General features: G+C 34.7%; 1 long non-coding RNA gene across 1 annotated transcript; it reads left to right on the forward strand.

The window, feature by feature from the left end:
• The first annotated feature begins 1676 nt into the window (after positions 1 to 1676).
• On the forward strand, positions 1677 to 4312 carry LOC131155675 (uncharacterized). Its single transcript, XR_009136872.1, has 3 exons — positions 1677 to 1906; positions 3880 to 3942; positions 4035 to 4312. It is a non-coding gene; the product is annotated as an uncharacterized LOC131155675 (long non-coding RNA).
• The last annotated feature ends 12127 nt before the right edge of the window (positions 4313 to 16439 follow it).

Consider the following 16439-nt stretch of genomic DNA (forward strand, 5'->3'; position numbering starts at 1 on the left):
CAGTGTATATGGGATATAGGCATATGGCTATTCAGAGCTGGGCGGGCCACATAGGGGTGAGCATAATTCGGTGAAAACCGAATTAACCGGCCGAAATTAACCGGTTCGGTTCGGGTAAAAAAGTCAGTTTGGTCGGTTCGGTTAAAATTTTATGAAATCTCGGTTAATCGGGTTCGGTTCGGTTAACGGTTAAAAAATATCGGTTAACCGATTAACCGAAATTTTAATATACTTTATTATATATTAATAATAAGGTGGGGCGGGCCGGCGGGGTGGGCAGGCGACTCGGGCTTGGCCCGCTTGGGGTTTGGGGCTTGGGCCTGGTGGGAAAAAAAGGCTCCGTGCGGGCCGTGCGGCGCCTTCCAGGCCTCCGGCCTTCGCTCATTTCACTCCGTGATCCATCCACACTCCATAGTCCACCACACTCACAGAATCTCAATCACTTTCCACACTCCACAGATACACACACAGACTCATGTCACTCACACTCTCACAGACTCACACTCACAGTGGGGAATCGGGGATTTGGGGATTAGAGTTAGGGTTTATCATCGTGAAGCTCTGTTCCTCAGTTTCTCTGTGGTCTGCCCGACTCTGCCGAGTGCCGACTGCCGAGTGCTGATCTGCCCCGCAAGCCGCAGCTCTCCTCTCCTGCCTAGCTGCCTCTCCAAGTCTCCATCGGAGTCATCGAACCACGTTTGAAGCCTCCCGTCTCGGTCCTCAAAGTCACTCCTCAGCGTGACAGCGTCTCGGACTCTTAGTCTCAGCCACCGCCCACCGGCCCATCACCTCGCCGTGCAAAGCCGGACCCCAGTGGCAGTAAGTCAGTAACTCTTCCTCTCCTCCTCCTCCTCCTCCTCCTCTTCTTCTTCTTCTTCTTCCACTGTTATTATTATATTTATGTGCGTTTTTTGGGTTTGCATTTATCAACATATTTGCTGCTTCATTTTTAATTTCCAGTAGAAATTATTAGAAGGTTTAGAATGGAAAATATGATTTGTCTTTGAAGTTGATTTTGCATTTAGGATGAGTATTTCAGTTTTAGTGTAAATAGTTAGGACCTTTAGATTATTCAAGAAATTTGGTTTTATGTTTATTAACGAATTCAGCTTCAAAATATTTAATGGATGCTCCCAAACACCACCTTAGAGCCGTGAAAATTAGGTAAAATCTGAAGAAAATTTATCCTAGTTCTTGGTTAGTTTTATTAGAATGCATTATTTAGTGCTTGAAAATTTTAAATCTTAAAAGTTCAATGAGAACATATTTCATTGAAACATTATCAAGTGTCTGCTTCCATTTTATTTTGTGGAAAGACGTTGTATTGTAATTTTATTATCTTTTAGCCAGAAATAAATGATGCAAATTCATTAAAATGTTATTCACAACAAATGCATCGATTAAATTTCAGTGGGATGATCAACGCATGCTCATTGCATGCATTTTTAATAATTTAAACCCAGAACCACATTTTTTGAGTTTTTTGCATATAATTGCCACTTGCTAAGTTATGAATATGAATGCAATAGGTAAGCATATTGTAATATGTAAAAGTTTTTAAGGTAAGAAAGCTTTATGTTGTGATTAGAGTATTTTTATTTTTTTTAAAAAAATTGGATTAGTACTCTTCTATGATGGACTTTACCATTCTTTTTTTTTTTTTTTTCAGATATTAAAGGGAAAATGAGCAATGACTTGCCTATAGAGGTGGAGGTGCCAAACTTGGAAGATGCAATAATGACGCAAGCTAATTCCCAACATCAGCCTTCAAATCCCAGTATGACAAGTGAGAGTGCTACTAATCCTCCTACTCAATCAAATGAAAAAGTTAGGAAGAGAATGAGACCAAGATCTGAAGTGTGGGATCACTTCACTAAATTTGTGACGGAGTCTGGTGAAATTAAGGGTAAGTGTCATTATTGTCATATTGATTACTGTGCTGATCCTAAAAAGAATGGTACGGGCACACTTAGATATCATATGGTTAGATGTGCACAAAATCCACATGTTGAAGAAACAAAACAGACACAATTAAATTATCAACCAGCCTTAAAAAATGCAGAGGGCTCAGAGGCAACTCTTACAAATTGGAAATTTGACCAAGAGGCAATTTGAAAGGCATTATCTTACATGCTTACTGTTGATGAATTGCCTTTTAAATTTGTAGAGAATATGGGATTCAAACATCTTATGAAAGTTGCATGCCCTCGTTTTCGAATTCCATCAAGATGGACAATTTCTAGGGATTGTTATGACCTTTACATGGAAGAGAGGTTAAAGTTGAAAAAGTTTTTGAAAACCTCCTCTCAAAGGGTTAGTTTCACAACTGATACATGGACTTCTTTGCAAAAGGTCAATTATATGTGTTTGACTGCACACTTTATAGATAATGATTGGAAATTGAACAAAAAGATCCTTAACTTTTGTCCAATTTATAGTCATAAAGGTGAAGAGATAGGTATGGCCATTGAGAGGTGTTTGCTTGACTGGGGAGTTGATAATGTGTTTACAATGACTGTAGATAATGCAAGTTCAAATGACGTTGCAATTGCCTACATAAAAGAAAAGTTTCAAATTGGAAAAAAGACATTTGTGGAGGCAAATTCTTGCACATGAGGTGCATTGCACATATAATTAACCTAGTTGTGCAAGATGGTTTGAAAGAAATGGGGGATTCAGTTGCTCGTGTTAGAGACGCAGTCAGATATGTTAGGCATTCACCTGCTAGGTTGAAAAATTTCAAGCGTTGCGCAGAAGTAGAAAAAGTAGAATGCAAAAAGATGTTATGCCTAGATGTTAGCACTCGATGGAATTCTACTTATTTGATGCTAGACACAGCTCAAAGATATGAAATGGCTTTTGAAAGGTTTAGGGATGAAGATCCTTCATTTAGAATTGAGCTTGAGACTAGGAATGGCATACCAAGTAGTTTTGATTGGGAACAAGTTAGAAAATTTGTAATGTTTTTGGAACACTTCTATGAACTCACTATACGAGTTTCAGGTTCTTCTTATGTTACAAGTAATACCTTTTTTGATGAAATTAGTGGGATTGATTGTCTTCTAAAAGAGTGGGAAAATAGTGATGACCTGGAGTTGAGTTTAATGAGCATGAAAATGAAGGATAAATACAACAAGTACTGGGGAAACATTGACAAAATGAATATGTTGATTTTTGTTGCATCTGTTCTTGACCCTAGACGTAAGTTGGGATTTGTGCAATATGCTCTTTCTACTATGTATGAAGGCGACAAAGGTTTATTAGTGGGGAAAAAGGTACAGGATACAACAATGGAATTGTTTGCTGAGTATAAAAAGTTGTCACAATCTAAAAATGAAGAATCAAACAGAAGTGAAACTTCAAGCTTGACTTGCTCCACAGCCTCCACTGGTCAAGGTGAAGCAGTAGAACGAAAGTTCAAAGTTTTGTATCAAAAGTACAAGACTCAAATTGGAGGTGGAGATAATAAATCAGAGTTGGATAGGTATTTGGGGGAGGATTGTGAAGAGGACGTGGAGGATTTTGATATTTTGGAGTGGTGGAGGTTAAATAGTCAAAGGTTTCCCGTCCTTTCACATATGGTTCGTGATGTTTTAGCAGTTCCCATCTCTACAGTTGCTTCAGAGTCTGCTTTTAGCACAGGGGGGCGTGTTCTCGATGCCTTTAGGAGTTCTTTGACTCCTAAAATTGTTCAAGCCCTTATTTGTACACAAGATTGGATTCGGGGTTCACATACTCCAATTAAGGTTGAAGAAGACATAGATGACCTTGAAAATCTAGAAAAAGGTAATATTATATTTATATATTGTCAAAAATTTTCAGTTCTTCATTGAATGATTAATTATTACAACTTACAAGTGCTTCTATACAATTTTTTAGAGTTGTCAAAGGTTGCATTGGAGTCCACAATTGGTGAATAAGACAAACAAAGAAAGACAAAGGGTTGGTTTCATACTTTCATATTGAGATTATGCTTTAGTGTTTTGTCATATAAATTACATGCTATCAATTATCATTATTTTGGTTTGTTGCAGACTTACAGGTGAAATAAGCAGAGAAATTGTGCTTTGTATTTTGCAATGTAAGAAGCTGAAAAGTGGGAGTTTCTAATACAAGAAGCCATGAAATTGTAGCTGTCACTTGTCAGCTGATGTATGAAGCATTGAAGTCCTAGTTTTTTATTTTAATTTTTTAGAAACAATTTATATTTTATGTTTGTTTTTTATTTTTATTTTGCACAAACTATTTACATTGGTCTGTAATATAATATTACGAACTTTGTACTCTTGAACTCAAATCCAAGTAGATACTGTAGACCTTTAAATTTCATGTTTGGTTTGTGATTATATTTTTTTATGAAGATTTTCTAGATTGTTTTGGTATGCAGATGATTTTATTTTTACATTTATTAGATTTTATGTAAACAGGGTTCTATACTTCTATTTTTACATTGATTATATTTTATCTAAACAGGGATAAGACACTTAGTTGACTAGTTGTGAGCCACTGATGGTGTCATTATAGATTTTTTTTTTCTTCAAAATTAAGAGTTTCTTAATTCAGATGACGGTGGGTAACCCTACCCGGCTACCCCCAATTCACTCCACCCCACTTTTTTTTTTTTTCTATTGAATTTTGGGATTGTCTTGCTTAATTTGCCTTTAGTTTAAACTTGTGCAAAATACAAATTATTTGTTTCCATTATTCATATCACTATTTCACTAGTTCCGTGAAGAGCGTATTTTTACTTTCCCAGGTCCTTTGAAGCTTCATCTGGCCATACCTGGTTATCACCTTTGGTCATTTAAAAAGGTAGAGATGTAGGAGCTGCAAAAGAAGAGATTTTACCAGTAAACCAAACAACAATTATGGTACAAAGAGGAATTTGCACAAATGGTGAAAAATCCAAGTTTCAATACATGGGTAGATGATAAAAGTTAGTATCAATAATAATAGTAGCAGTAGAAGTAGTAGTAGTAGTAAGTGCCAGAGATGTCTTGAAGGAGTGAAGAGGTTATGTGCCAGGGCTTCCACTGGGAGCGTGAGATTTGGCATCATACCCCACTAGTCAAACAGTTAATAATTTTTTATCAAAAGAAAAGTGCATAAGATTGTCTTGATCTGGTCAAATGGACAATCCTAGGAGTAGTCCACAATAAAGCTCTGCTAACATGCAAGTTTTACAGACCAGGAATTAGATCATCCTCCAAAAAGTGACATTATATTCTATACCCTTTTCTCTCTTCAATTAATTGGTAGATATAGTTTTTAGAGTATCTTTTGAACTCTATATAATCAAACCAAAAAATTGCCAGCCTCTTGAAAGAAATTTCTAAGGCTTCATTTGCAACTGTTAGCCTCTTGAAATATATATATATATATATATATATATATATATATATATATATATATAAATCATTTTCTGCAAATTTTTGCGATCATGGACCATTTCTTTTGAAATATTAAATCCTTAATCACTATTTTCTCCCAAATTATACTCGTCATTATTAATTTATTATTATTATTATTATTATTATTATTATTATTATTATTTTATTGTTGTTTTTCTTATTTTGGGTTCTTTGTTCTATGGTAAAATATCATTTTTATTAATAAAATTAATAAATAAGGTATTTAATTAAGTTGGATTTGGTTTTTTTATTTTTTTGTATAATTATCAATTTTAAATAAAATCGGTTAAAATCGGTTAACCGAATTACCCGTTCGGGTAATTCGGTCGGTTAAGGTTCGGTTTGGACGACCAATTCGGTCGGTTCGGTTAACACTTTCGTTTAACCGAATTTTTCGGTTAATTCGGTTAATTACCCGCATTTGGCCGAACCGACCGTTTGCTCACCCCTAGTTCTTTGTTCTATGGTAAAATATCATTTTTATTAATAAAATTAATAAATAAGGTATTTAATTAAGCTGGATTTGGTTTTTTTATTTTTTTGTATAATTATCAATTTTAAATAAAATCGGTTAAAATCGGTTAACCGAATTACCCGTTCGGGTAATTCGGTCAGTTAAGGTTCGGTTTGGACGACCAATTCGGTCGGTTCGGTTAACACTTTCGTTTAACCGAATTTTTCGGTTAATTCGGTTAATTACCCGAATTTGGCCGAACCGACCGTTTGCTCACCCCTAGGGCCACAGCCGCAGCAAAGGAATATGCTTTATCCTTTTCAATTAATGTCCCACCGGTCCCACGCCCCCAGTTATATCATTTGACGAAATTAGTAAAAACATAATTAAATGGATGTTCTTCCTTTTCTGCTCAGAAGTTCAAGTATGGCGGTTGTCAACCCCATCGCCACCAGCCACACTACCAAACCTAGAAAAAAATAGGGGTTTCAAAATTGTTATTAAAATATAGAAAATAAATAAAAATGAGACAAAAATTTTACGTGACTCGACTGTACCTATTTTACGGACGAATGAGATCAAAGCTTCGCAATTACAGGAGAAATTACAATAGGATATGAAATCGGCCTTATACAAGATATCACTATCTTCTCTTTATCCCTTCTTTACTTTTCTCTTATCTTCACTATTCCTCACTATATGTCTACTTATATGGAAGTATCAAATTTGTCCCAAATGAGAAGGGGATGGTACCCCTTTATAGGGTAATATAGATAGTTAAGCATTTATTAGGGGAACAATTAAAGGGGTGGAAGATGGGGTGACATACAGTTTATAAATACAAACATATGGGGCGGTTTCACATGAAACATGAATTAGTATAGATACACAGGATAGGGTCATAGTTGACATGGGGGACATCCACCTATATTTTATAATACTCCCCCTTGAATGTCACCCATATATTAACTCCTTTTACTAAAATTTTTAAGGTGACTCGTTCCGATGAAATGAACCAATTTCTTGAATGTTGTAGTAGGCAAAGTTTTGGTGAACAAATCTGTAAGATTATCACTTGATCGGATCTGCTGAACATTTATATCACCATTCTTCTGGAGTTAATGTGTATAGAAGAATTTTGGAAAGATATGCTTTGTTTTGTCACTCTTTATATATCATTCTCCTAATTGAGCTATATATGCAGTGCTGTCTTCATATAAAACTATTAGAATATTTTTGATTGATTTGAAGACCGCAATTTGCTTGGATATGAGAAATCATCGATCTAAGTCACATGCATTCTCTACTAGTTTCATGGATAACTAGTATTTCAGAATGATTGGAGGATGTTGTTGTAATCGTTTGCTTTATTGGCCTCCAAGATATAGCAGTTTTTCCTTAAAGAAATACATATCCAGTTTGTGACTTAACACTGTGAGAATCAGATAGATATCCAGCATTTGCATATCCTACTAATTGAGATTTGGAACCAAATGAGTAGAATAGACTCAAATCAGATGTACCTCTCAAATAGCGCAGAATGTGCTTAATTCCATTCCGGTGTCGCCGAGTAGGAGCAAAGTTGTATCTTGCTAGTAGATTTACATAAAATATAATGTCGGGTCTTATATAATTGACCAGATACATTAGAGAGTCGATAACACTTAAATATAGTACTTCAGGACCAAATAATTCCTCCCCCTCATCATGAGGTTGAAATAGATCCTTCTTAACATAAGTGATCGAACCATCATTGGAGATCCCAAAGGATGAACTTTATCCATATAGAATTTCCATAATACTTTCTCGGTATATTTAGATTGATGAATAAGAACTCCGCCATTTACATGTTCAATTTGTAGGCCAAGACAATATTTTGTCTTTCCTGAATCTTTCATTTTAAATTTTGCCATTAAATAATTAGCAGCTTTAGTGAACTCTTCAGAAATCCCAACTAAACTAAAATCATCAACATAAACAGCAATTATAACAAATCCGGATTATGATCTTTTAATAAAAATGTATAGACAAATTGGATCATTTATAAAACATTATTTCACAAGGTACTCACTTAATCGATTGTATCACATGCGTCTAGATTGTTTTAGTCCATATAAAGAACATTGGAGTTTAATTGAATATAAATTTTTTGGTTTTGCTTCAGGCAATTTAAATCCTTCAGGAATTTTCATATAAATTTCATTATCCAATGATCCATATAGGTATGCTATTATCACATCCATAAGACGCATGCTCAGTCGTTTAGCGATTGCTAGCTTAATTAAGAATCTGAATGTGATTCCATCCATTACGGGAGAATATGTCTCCTCATAATCAATTCCGAGTTTTTGCGAGAACCTTGTGCCACAAGTTTTGCTTTATACCGAGTAATTTTATTATTTTCATTTCGCTTGCGCACAAATACCCATTTGTATCCAATGGGTTGGGCATTTTCTGGTGTTTGGACTACAAGTCCAAAAACTTCTCTTTTTGATAGAAAGTTTAATTCTGATGTGATAACCTCTTTCCATTTTGGCCAATCACTTCTATATCAACATTCATTAATAGATTTAAGTTCAGGATCCTCATTACTTCTAGTAATGTCAGTAGCTAGTGCATATGCAAATGTGTTGTTGACAACAACTTTATTTCTATCCCACATTTCTCCTGTATAATGAATTGAGATCTTATTATTATTATTATTTTCAGGTACCTGTCCCTTTTCAAAGGGATGCCTCTTTAGGAGTTTTCTATTTAGGAGATTCCTGTTCAGGAGGTTCCTCTTCAAGAGGTTTTATAATAGGGATTTCATTTTCAAGAGAAATGGGTTTGTGAATGTCGATTAGATTATCCACCTCTGTAACCTCTTCTGGAGTGTTTACAGATTTCAATATTCTCCTTCTAGGAGTTTTATCTTTTGCACTAACAGACCTTCCACACTTAACATGTGGTTTAGATTCATTAGCCGGCTATTGTCCTTTAGGGACATCAATACGTACTGGAATATTTGTAGCAGGTATATGAGATTTTAGTATGACCTTGGTATTTTCAAAAGAATTTGGTAATTGATTTGCAATCCTAGTGCTTTAGGCACTGATTTAGCTCCCCTTAATGTAGGGAATATTGTTTCATCAAAATGGCAATCTTGAAACTGTGCTTTAAACAAATCAATTGTTAAAAGTTCAAGATATCTAATAATAGAAGGGGAATCAAAACCAATATAGATACCAAGCTTACGGTGAGGATCTATTTTAGTTCTTTGAGGAGGGGCAATAGGAACATATACTGCACAACCAAAAGTTCTTAAATAAGAAATATCAGGTTATTGCCCAGAAACTAATTGCATGGGTGAAAGATTATTGTAAGTAGTGGGCCTTATATGAACTAAACATGTAGCATGAAGAATAACATGTCCCTAAACAGATAAAGAAAATTTAATTCTCATAATCATAGGTCTAGCAATGAGTTGAAGTCTCTTAATAAAAGATTCAACTAAACCATTTTGTGTATGGGTATGAGCAACGGGATGTTCAACATCTATTCCAAGTGTTATGCAATAGTTATCAAAACTTTGGGATGTAAATTCACTAGCATTATCCAAACGAATTGATTTAATTGGATAATCAGGAAAATGAGCTCGTAATCTAATTAGTTGAGAAAGAAGTCTAGCAAATGCAATATTACGAGTAGAAAGTAGAGAAACATGTGACCATTTAGTAGATGCATCAATTAAGACCATAAAGTATCTAAGTGGTCCAAATGGTGGATGTATTGGTCCGCATATATCACCATGAATTCTCTGTAAGAAACTGGGTAGTTCAAAACTTACTTTTGAAACAGATGGTTTGACAATTAATTTTCCTTGAGAGCAGGCAGTACACATGAAATTATTTGATAAAAGAATCTTCTAGTTATTTAGTGGATGACCATGTGAATTCTCAACTATTCTACGCATCATTACATCTCTAGGATGTCTAAGACGATCATGCCAAAGTATAAATAACTTTGGGTCATTGCACTTTTGGTGCAAAACATTATATGATTCAACTACTTTAATCTTTGTATAATACAATTTAGAAGATAAAGTTGACAACTTTTCTAATATTTGTTTCTTTCCAAAAACAATAGAAGTAATATAAAGGAATTCTTTGCTGCCTTTATTTGAAATTTCAATGTGATATCCATTATATCTTAAATCTTTAAAGTTTAATTGATTTCTTCTAGACTTGTTAGAATATAAAGTTTCATCAATTTGTAATAAAGTACCATTGTGTAATTTTATATTAGCTATTCCGGAACCTTCAATCAAATTTGTAGAACCAGATATTGTATTAAAATTTGTTGAATATATATTCAAGTAATGGAAAATCTCCTATCTCGAAGAATTGTGTGTGTTGTAACACTGTTAGCTAAACAAACTTCTTCCAAAGATATCTTAGAATCGATCAAAACTTTAAGACAATTCACGTTACAACAAATATTTTTAAAACTCATTACTAAAATTGATAATAGTAGCAATTTCTCAAAATAAAATATTACTTACTATATATCCTAAAATATTACATCATTATTTTCATCTAGATTTAGAAGGAAATCAGCAACATCAAAATAAACAGAATCGAATGGTCCAACATCTATTGGAACAACATTATTAGTAAAATTTGTTTCAATGTCTTTAGTTTTTTCCTTTTCTTTTATAGATGCTTGGTATAGATCTACCAAGTTCCTGGGTGTACGAAAGGTATGCGACCAATGACCTTTTTCTCCGCATCTGTAACATTCAATTTCATGTTGTCTAGGTCGCTGATTTTGATCATTTACCTGCTTCTGGGGACCATCCCTCTTCTAGGGGTTATCTCTCTTCTGGGGGATTGTAGCCTTACGTTGATGCCAGTGATTATTTCGATCACGACCATGACCATGCCCATGACCATGTCTGCGACCTCGTCCTCGACCACGAGATGTATTCATATTCACTTTAGGGAATGGGGTCGAACTAGTTCGACGAGTTTGGTAATTTTTCATCGAAAGCTCATTATTTTACTCAGCGACAAGAAAATATGATATAATTTTAGAAAATTTAGTAAATTTAGTAAATTTCCCCTCCCTATATTGCTGTTGTGGGAGCATATTAGTGGGGTGGAAAGTAGAAATTTTTTTTCTAACATGTCTTCATCAGTAATATTTTCACCACATAATTTTAGCTTCGAACTAATCTTATGTAGGGCTGAGTTATATTCACTGACTGTTTTAAAATCTTACAACCTCATGTGCAACCATTCGTATCGAGATTTTGGTAAAATCACAGTTTTCTGGTGGTTAAATCTATCCTTCAAAATTTTCCATTGGATAACTGGATCTTTAACAGTGATGTATTTAGTCTTTAATTCTTCATCTAAATGATGATAAAGGAAAATCATATCTTTTGCGCGATCCTGCAAGGATGCGGTATTTCCATCGAAAATAATATCTCCTAAGTTCATTGCATTTAGATGAATATCAACATCAAGAATCTATGATAAATAATTGTTGCCTTTGCATTGGAATTGGTATATTCCCAAGGGAGGGGGGTGAATTGGGTATTAAAAATTTATCTCCTAAGTTAAACTAAATCAATAGTATAACACAATCTAGGGTCTGTCTATGCAATCCCAAATGCGCAGATAAATATACTGTGCAGGAATTAAATCATGCCCAACATTCACAGTCTATTGAAAATAATCATACATGTGTAGTAAATAAATTGTGGACACACGATATGTTATTGGGGTTTGGCCAATACTGCCTACGTCCCCGCCTTAGCTCGCAAGCCCATGGATTACACTATTGCTCACTTAATAGGTGGAGTGGCCTCAGTTACAACACCAGGTCAAATTACCAGGGCTGACCTCAACCTTTACAAACTCTGCTTACGGGGCGGAGGAGGCCCAAGGTTACATTAATAGGGCTGACCCCAACCTTTACAACCTGATCCTTACGGGCTAGATCAACACCCCCTAAGGCCATGTTTGGAATACAACAATGAATAAAAAATATGTGTACAAATAAAGATGCTTCTAACACAAGAAGATTTGTATCGATACATACAAGCAATAACCAATACACTTCAATAGGATAGGAAGTATAAGCTCAGTAAAGATATGTGAATCTACTCTCAATATTGTGTCAATATGCAATCGAAGTGTGAGAGTGTATTAGCAAAGTTTCTTTGAAACAATCTATATAAATATATCAACCACAAATAATGTGTTGACCTAATTGGTTGTACCCTGTTTTGATTATGACAAATACTCAGTTATTTAATGTCTATCAAGTTTGTGTGCAGGTCTATACCAGTAAGATCATATGGTGGCATGTGAAGTCTTGAAGACTAAAACCCATAATGTTTATTTTAATTGTAATTTATATTATACTTTATTTGAGTTTGTAATAGTAATACAGGAAAATGTCTGTAATAATCTGTATATCATGCATGTAGGAATTAATAAGCTCAAAGGCCTTAGAATGACCTTAAGTCCTTACACATCACTTAGAAATCGAGAGACCTTAGACACGGTCGATCGATGCCAGGTTTTTTAGGCTAAGTTAAAATGCCTAAAACCTTAGAAAGAACTTAGGTCCTTGCACATACACATAAGATAGTCCTTAATATCACATATATTATCAAGGGAATTAATTAAAGTAAAACATGACATAAAGGGCTAAAATCATAAGGCTTCAGGCGATCGAACTTGGCAAGTTAAATTGCCTTGGTCGACCGAACCGTGGACCGGTCAAAAAGTTGACTTGGATTCGGGCGACCAAACTCAAATGACTTAAGTGTCCACGATCGACCGAACTTGTACCATGTACTTTTCCATCGTCCACGGGTGCCCGAACTCTTAGTTCATTTTCACCTCGGGCGACCAAGCTTGGAAGTTTGGTAAAGTGAACTCAAGACCAGGTGATCGAATCTCGGACAGAATGAAAATCACCTTGGTTCAGCCACCCAAAGTTTTCACCGAGCACCCGAATTTCAAAATTATCTTTTCCTATTATGAGTGTTTGAGCGACCGAACCTAGAGTCCGGATGATCGAAACTCTCAAGTTGTTTGATTTTTTACCACCGTAACTTAGGTTAATTAAGGGTAAATAGGTTTTAAAATTCATTAAATAAATTTAATAATACGCTTTGTGTCCTAACGGTTATATTTTTGTTGAAGGCTATATATATACCTTCATTTGCAAAAAATAGTAAGAGATTAGGGATTTGATTAGCCAAAATTTCCTCAACCCTATTTCTTCATATACATCATATACACTCATATACTACCATTCTCTTGAGAAATCAAATCCTTGTGAGTGTTTATTTATTGTTCTAGTGTGCTAGAAACCTCACTTGCTCTTACATATTTGATTTTTGATTGAGGGTTAAGCAAAAGGATTTCCCCCCCGATTTTATATAGTAAATCTTTGGTTGGGAAAAATCTTATACTTAAGTGAGTCTTTGCATTATTATTGCAAGACTCATTGGGTTTGAATTTTTTGTTGTGCAAAAATATTTTTTACAACCTTATATTTGAATATCTCTTTGTGCCTATATATTGAGAAAATAATTTTTGAGATATTCTAAATATCTATTGGTTTAAATCTTTGAAACCCTAAAACTGTGATTAAGATTTATCTTTACATAGTTTCAAAGATTAGCTTGTAGAAACACTCTTGTGCTTAAATTTGAGATAGTCATTACTTTGAGTGTTGATTGCACATATACACCATTGAACTTATAGTTCTTATAGTATTGGTGTGCATTAATTATACTGTGCTGAATTGTTGTACATTTTTGCTTGTTGTGAAGCACATTTTCGTGTACGCAAAAATTACATTTGTTGTATTCCAGGTGTGGGCTTGAAGAGGGAGACTAGCCCTGGTGAATAGTTCCGGATTGGCTTAGACCCGGTTAGGAAAGTTAGGTGCACCATCTTGGTAAGGTGTGTTTGTAGGTTGAGGTCAGCCTCGTTAATTGACTTGGTTGTAATTGGTGCCGCTTCACCTATTAAGTGAGCCATAGTAGAATCCTTATTCTTGTGAGCCAAGGTGGGGACATAAGCAGTATTGGCTGAACCCCAATATCATATCTAGTGTCAGGTTTATTTATCGGCAATTTATTTTTAGCACCTGTATGATATTTTATATTACTCTGATTATACTATTTATATATTGGTTTGGTATATGATTAGAAAGACCTTAGGTTGTGTAATACTGATATTTGGTTTAACATAGGAGAAAAGTTTAAAATTCCAATTCAACCCCTCTTGGGAATACACCAAAGTCAACATAATGTTTCAAAGATTTCAAGTGTATAATCAAATATCTCAAAATAATTTCTGAAAACTTAAGCACGAGATATTTAGAAAAGCAAGCTTATTCAAAAATATTTTCTTTAAAAACACAAGACAAGCTCAAGAGTCTTGCAATAAAAATGCAAAGGCTCACAAGCTGAAAAAGTCTTCCCCATAAAGATTATATTGATTCAATCATTGGGGAAAAAACTTTGGGCTTAACTCGCTCTAAAATAAGCAATCAATATGAGAGTATAAGCTAGTGGAAACAATGTAGGATCTCTCAAAGCACTCTCACCAAATTTGTTTTAGTAAAGGAATAGGAATGGGTGGAGTATATAGGCTCGTTTGGAAATGAAAAGCTCAAGGAGATTCAGAGAGACATTTTGTTAATTAAGGCACTAGTCTCCTTTTGGTTTTTTCCAAACGAAGGTATATATATAGCCTTCAATAAAAATCTGATCGTTAGGATATAAAGGAAATTATTAAAATTGTTTAATAAGCCTTTAATCATTTTTACCTTTAATTAACCACAGTTACCGTGGTTAAAAAATATGGTAGCTCAAAAGTTTTGGTCGCCCGGACCTCAGGCTCGGTCGCTTGAACTCTCACAATAGAAAAAGTTGAATTTTCAACTTTGGGTGCCTGAGGACAGGTTTGGGTGGCTGAACCAAGGCAATTTTCCAAAATGCTCGAGGTTTGGTTGCCCGGTTCGTAGTTTGACTGCCAAAATTTATGATTTGGTCACTTGGGGTAAAATTGAACTTAGTATTCGGGCGCCTAGAGATAGTAGAAAGTGCTGGTCTTTACGTTCGGTAGACCAAGAACAGTATGTTCAATTTAGGTTTGGTCGCCCGGGCCTTAGTTAACATGTTGACTTTCTACTAGTTCGGTCAATCTAGGCGTTTTCAACACGCTAGGTTTAGTCACCCGAAGCCCTTTCAAACTTAAACCCAGGTCCTATTTTTGAGCATAAGTTACCCCTGTTTGCATACTTATGATTTATAAAATAGAGGAGATTTTTCCAAGTGACGTGCAAGGACCTAGGGTCGTTCTAAGGTTTAGGCTTTGTAATTCAGTCTAAAAAACCCGACGTCAGTTGACCGAAGTCTTTTCTATGGTCATTGATTTCCCTATGGTCATTTGAGCTTATAGTCCTACCATGCATGCAGTGCATTAATTATTACAGACCCAAAATGAAAATATAATGCACTACAATACAACTTGAAACAAACAAAAAACTTCATGCTCTGCTCCTCTGCAAATGCATGGATTGCGTCGAATGGTGTGCGCATTTAAGTGCTTTTCAGTTTCTATTGCTCATCAGCCATCTGTGCTTAGAAAAACAAATCTGTTCAAACATTTAGCACACAAATGAGATACTGTGGTTTGTCATAATCAAAACAAGGATCGGACTTAAAAAGTCAACACTTTGATATCAAGGTTAACAAATTCAACTTTACTTAAGTTCGACATCTGAATAAATTAACAATAATAAAATAATTTAGAAAACAAAATGCAAAAACTAAAATAAAATCGAGATAATAATAAAATAGTATTTCCACCCTTTTGGGGTACTTAAATATGTTTCTTCAGGAACATTATTTTATTTTTCTCAATTTGTACTCTTCAGGAGTATGATTCCAATTTATAATATTAAATTGAGTAATATTTTAACACTTCTTTCGGAGGTTAAATATACTATTTTATATGGAAAATAAATGTTTTACCTCTTCAGGAGGACTATCTCTTCGGGAGATGTATATACGAAAGATTTAAATATATAGTATTAGAATTGGTGTATTCCCAAGAGGGAGAGAGGTGAATTGGGTATTTAAAAAATTTATACCTAGGTTCAATTCAAATCCACATTCAGTATAACTCAACCTAGGGTCTCTCAAAACAAAGACCAATTACTCAACAATATAAGACTGAGCAAATAAATAAAATAGATACAACAAACTTAGTATTTCTCAATCAATTACAATAATAAAAACATAAACATTCAAGTGCAGAAATTAAATTGCGAAAATTAAAATCAAACGCAAGAAATGTTATCGGGGTTCGGCCAAACTTGCCTATGTCCCCACCTTAAGTTCAAAAGTAAAAGGATTCCACTATTTGCTCGCTTAACGGATGGAGCATCACCAATTACAACTACCCTCTCCTTATTAGGCAAGGGAATACCCCAGGTCAGATTACAGGGCTGACTCCAACCTTTACAACCACACCTAAGAAAGGTGTATCTGGTTT

The sequence above is a fragment of the Malania oleifera genome, chromosome 5 (assembly GCF_029873635.1).
Source record: "Malania oleifera isolate guangnan ecotype guangnan chromosome 5, ASM2987363v1, whole genome shotgun sequence".
Lineage (NCBI taxonomy): Eukaryota > Viridiplantae > Streptophyta > Magnoliopsida > Santalales > Ximeniaceae > Malania > Malania oleifera.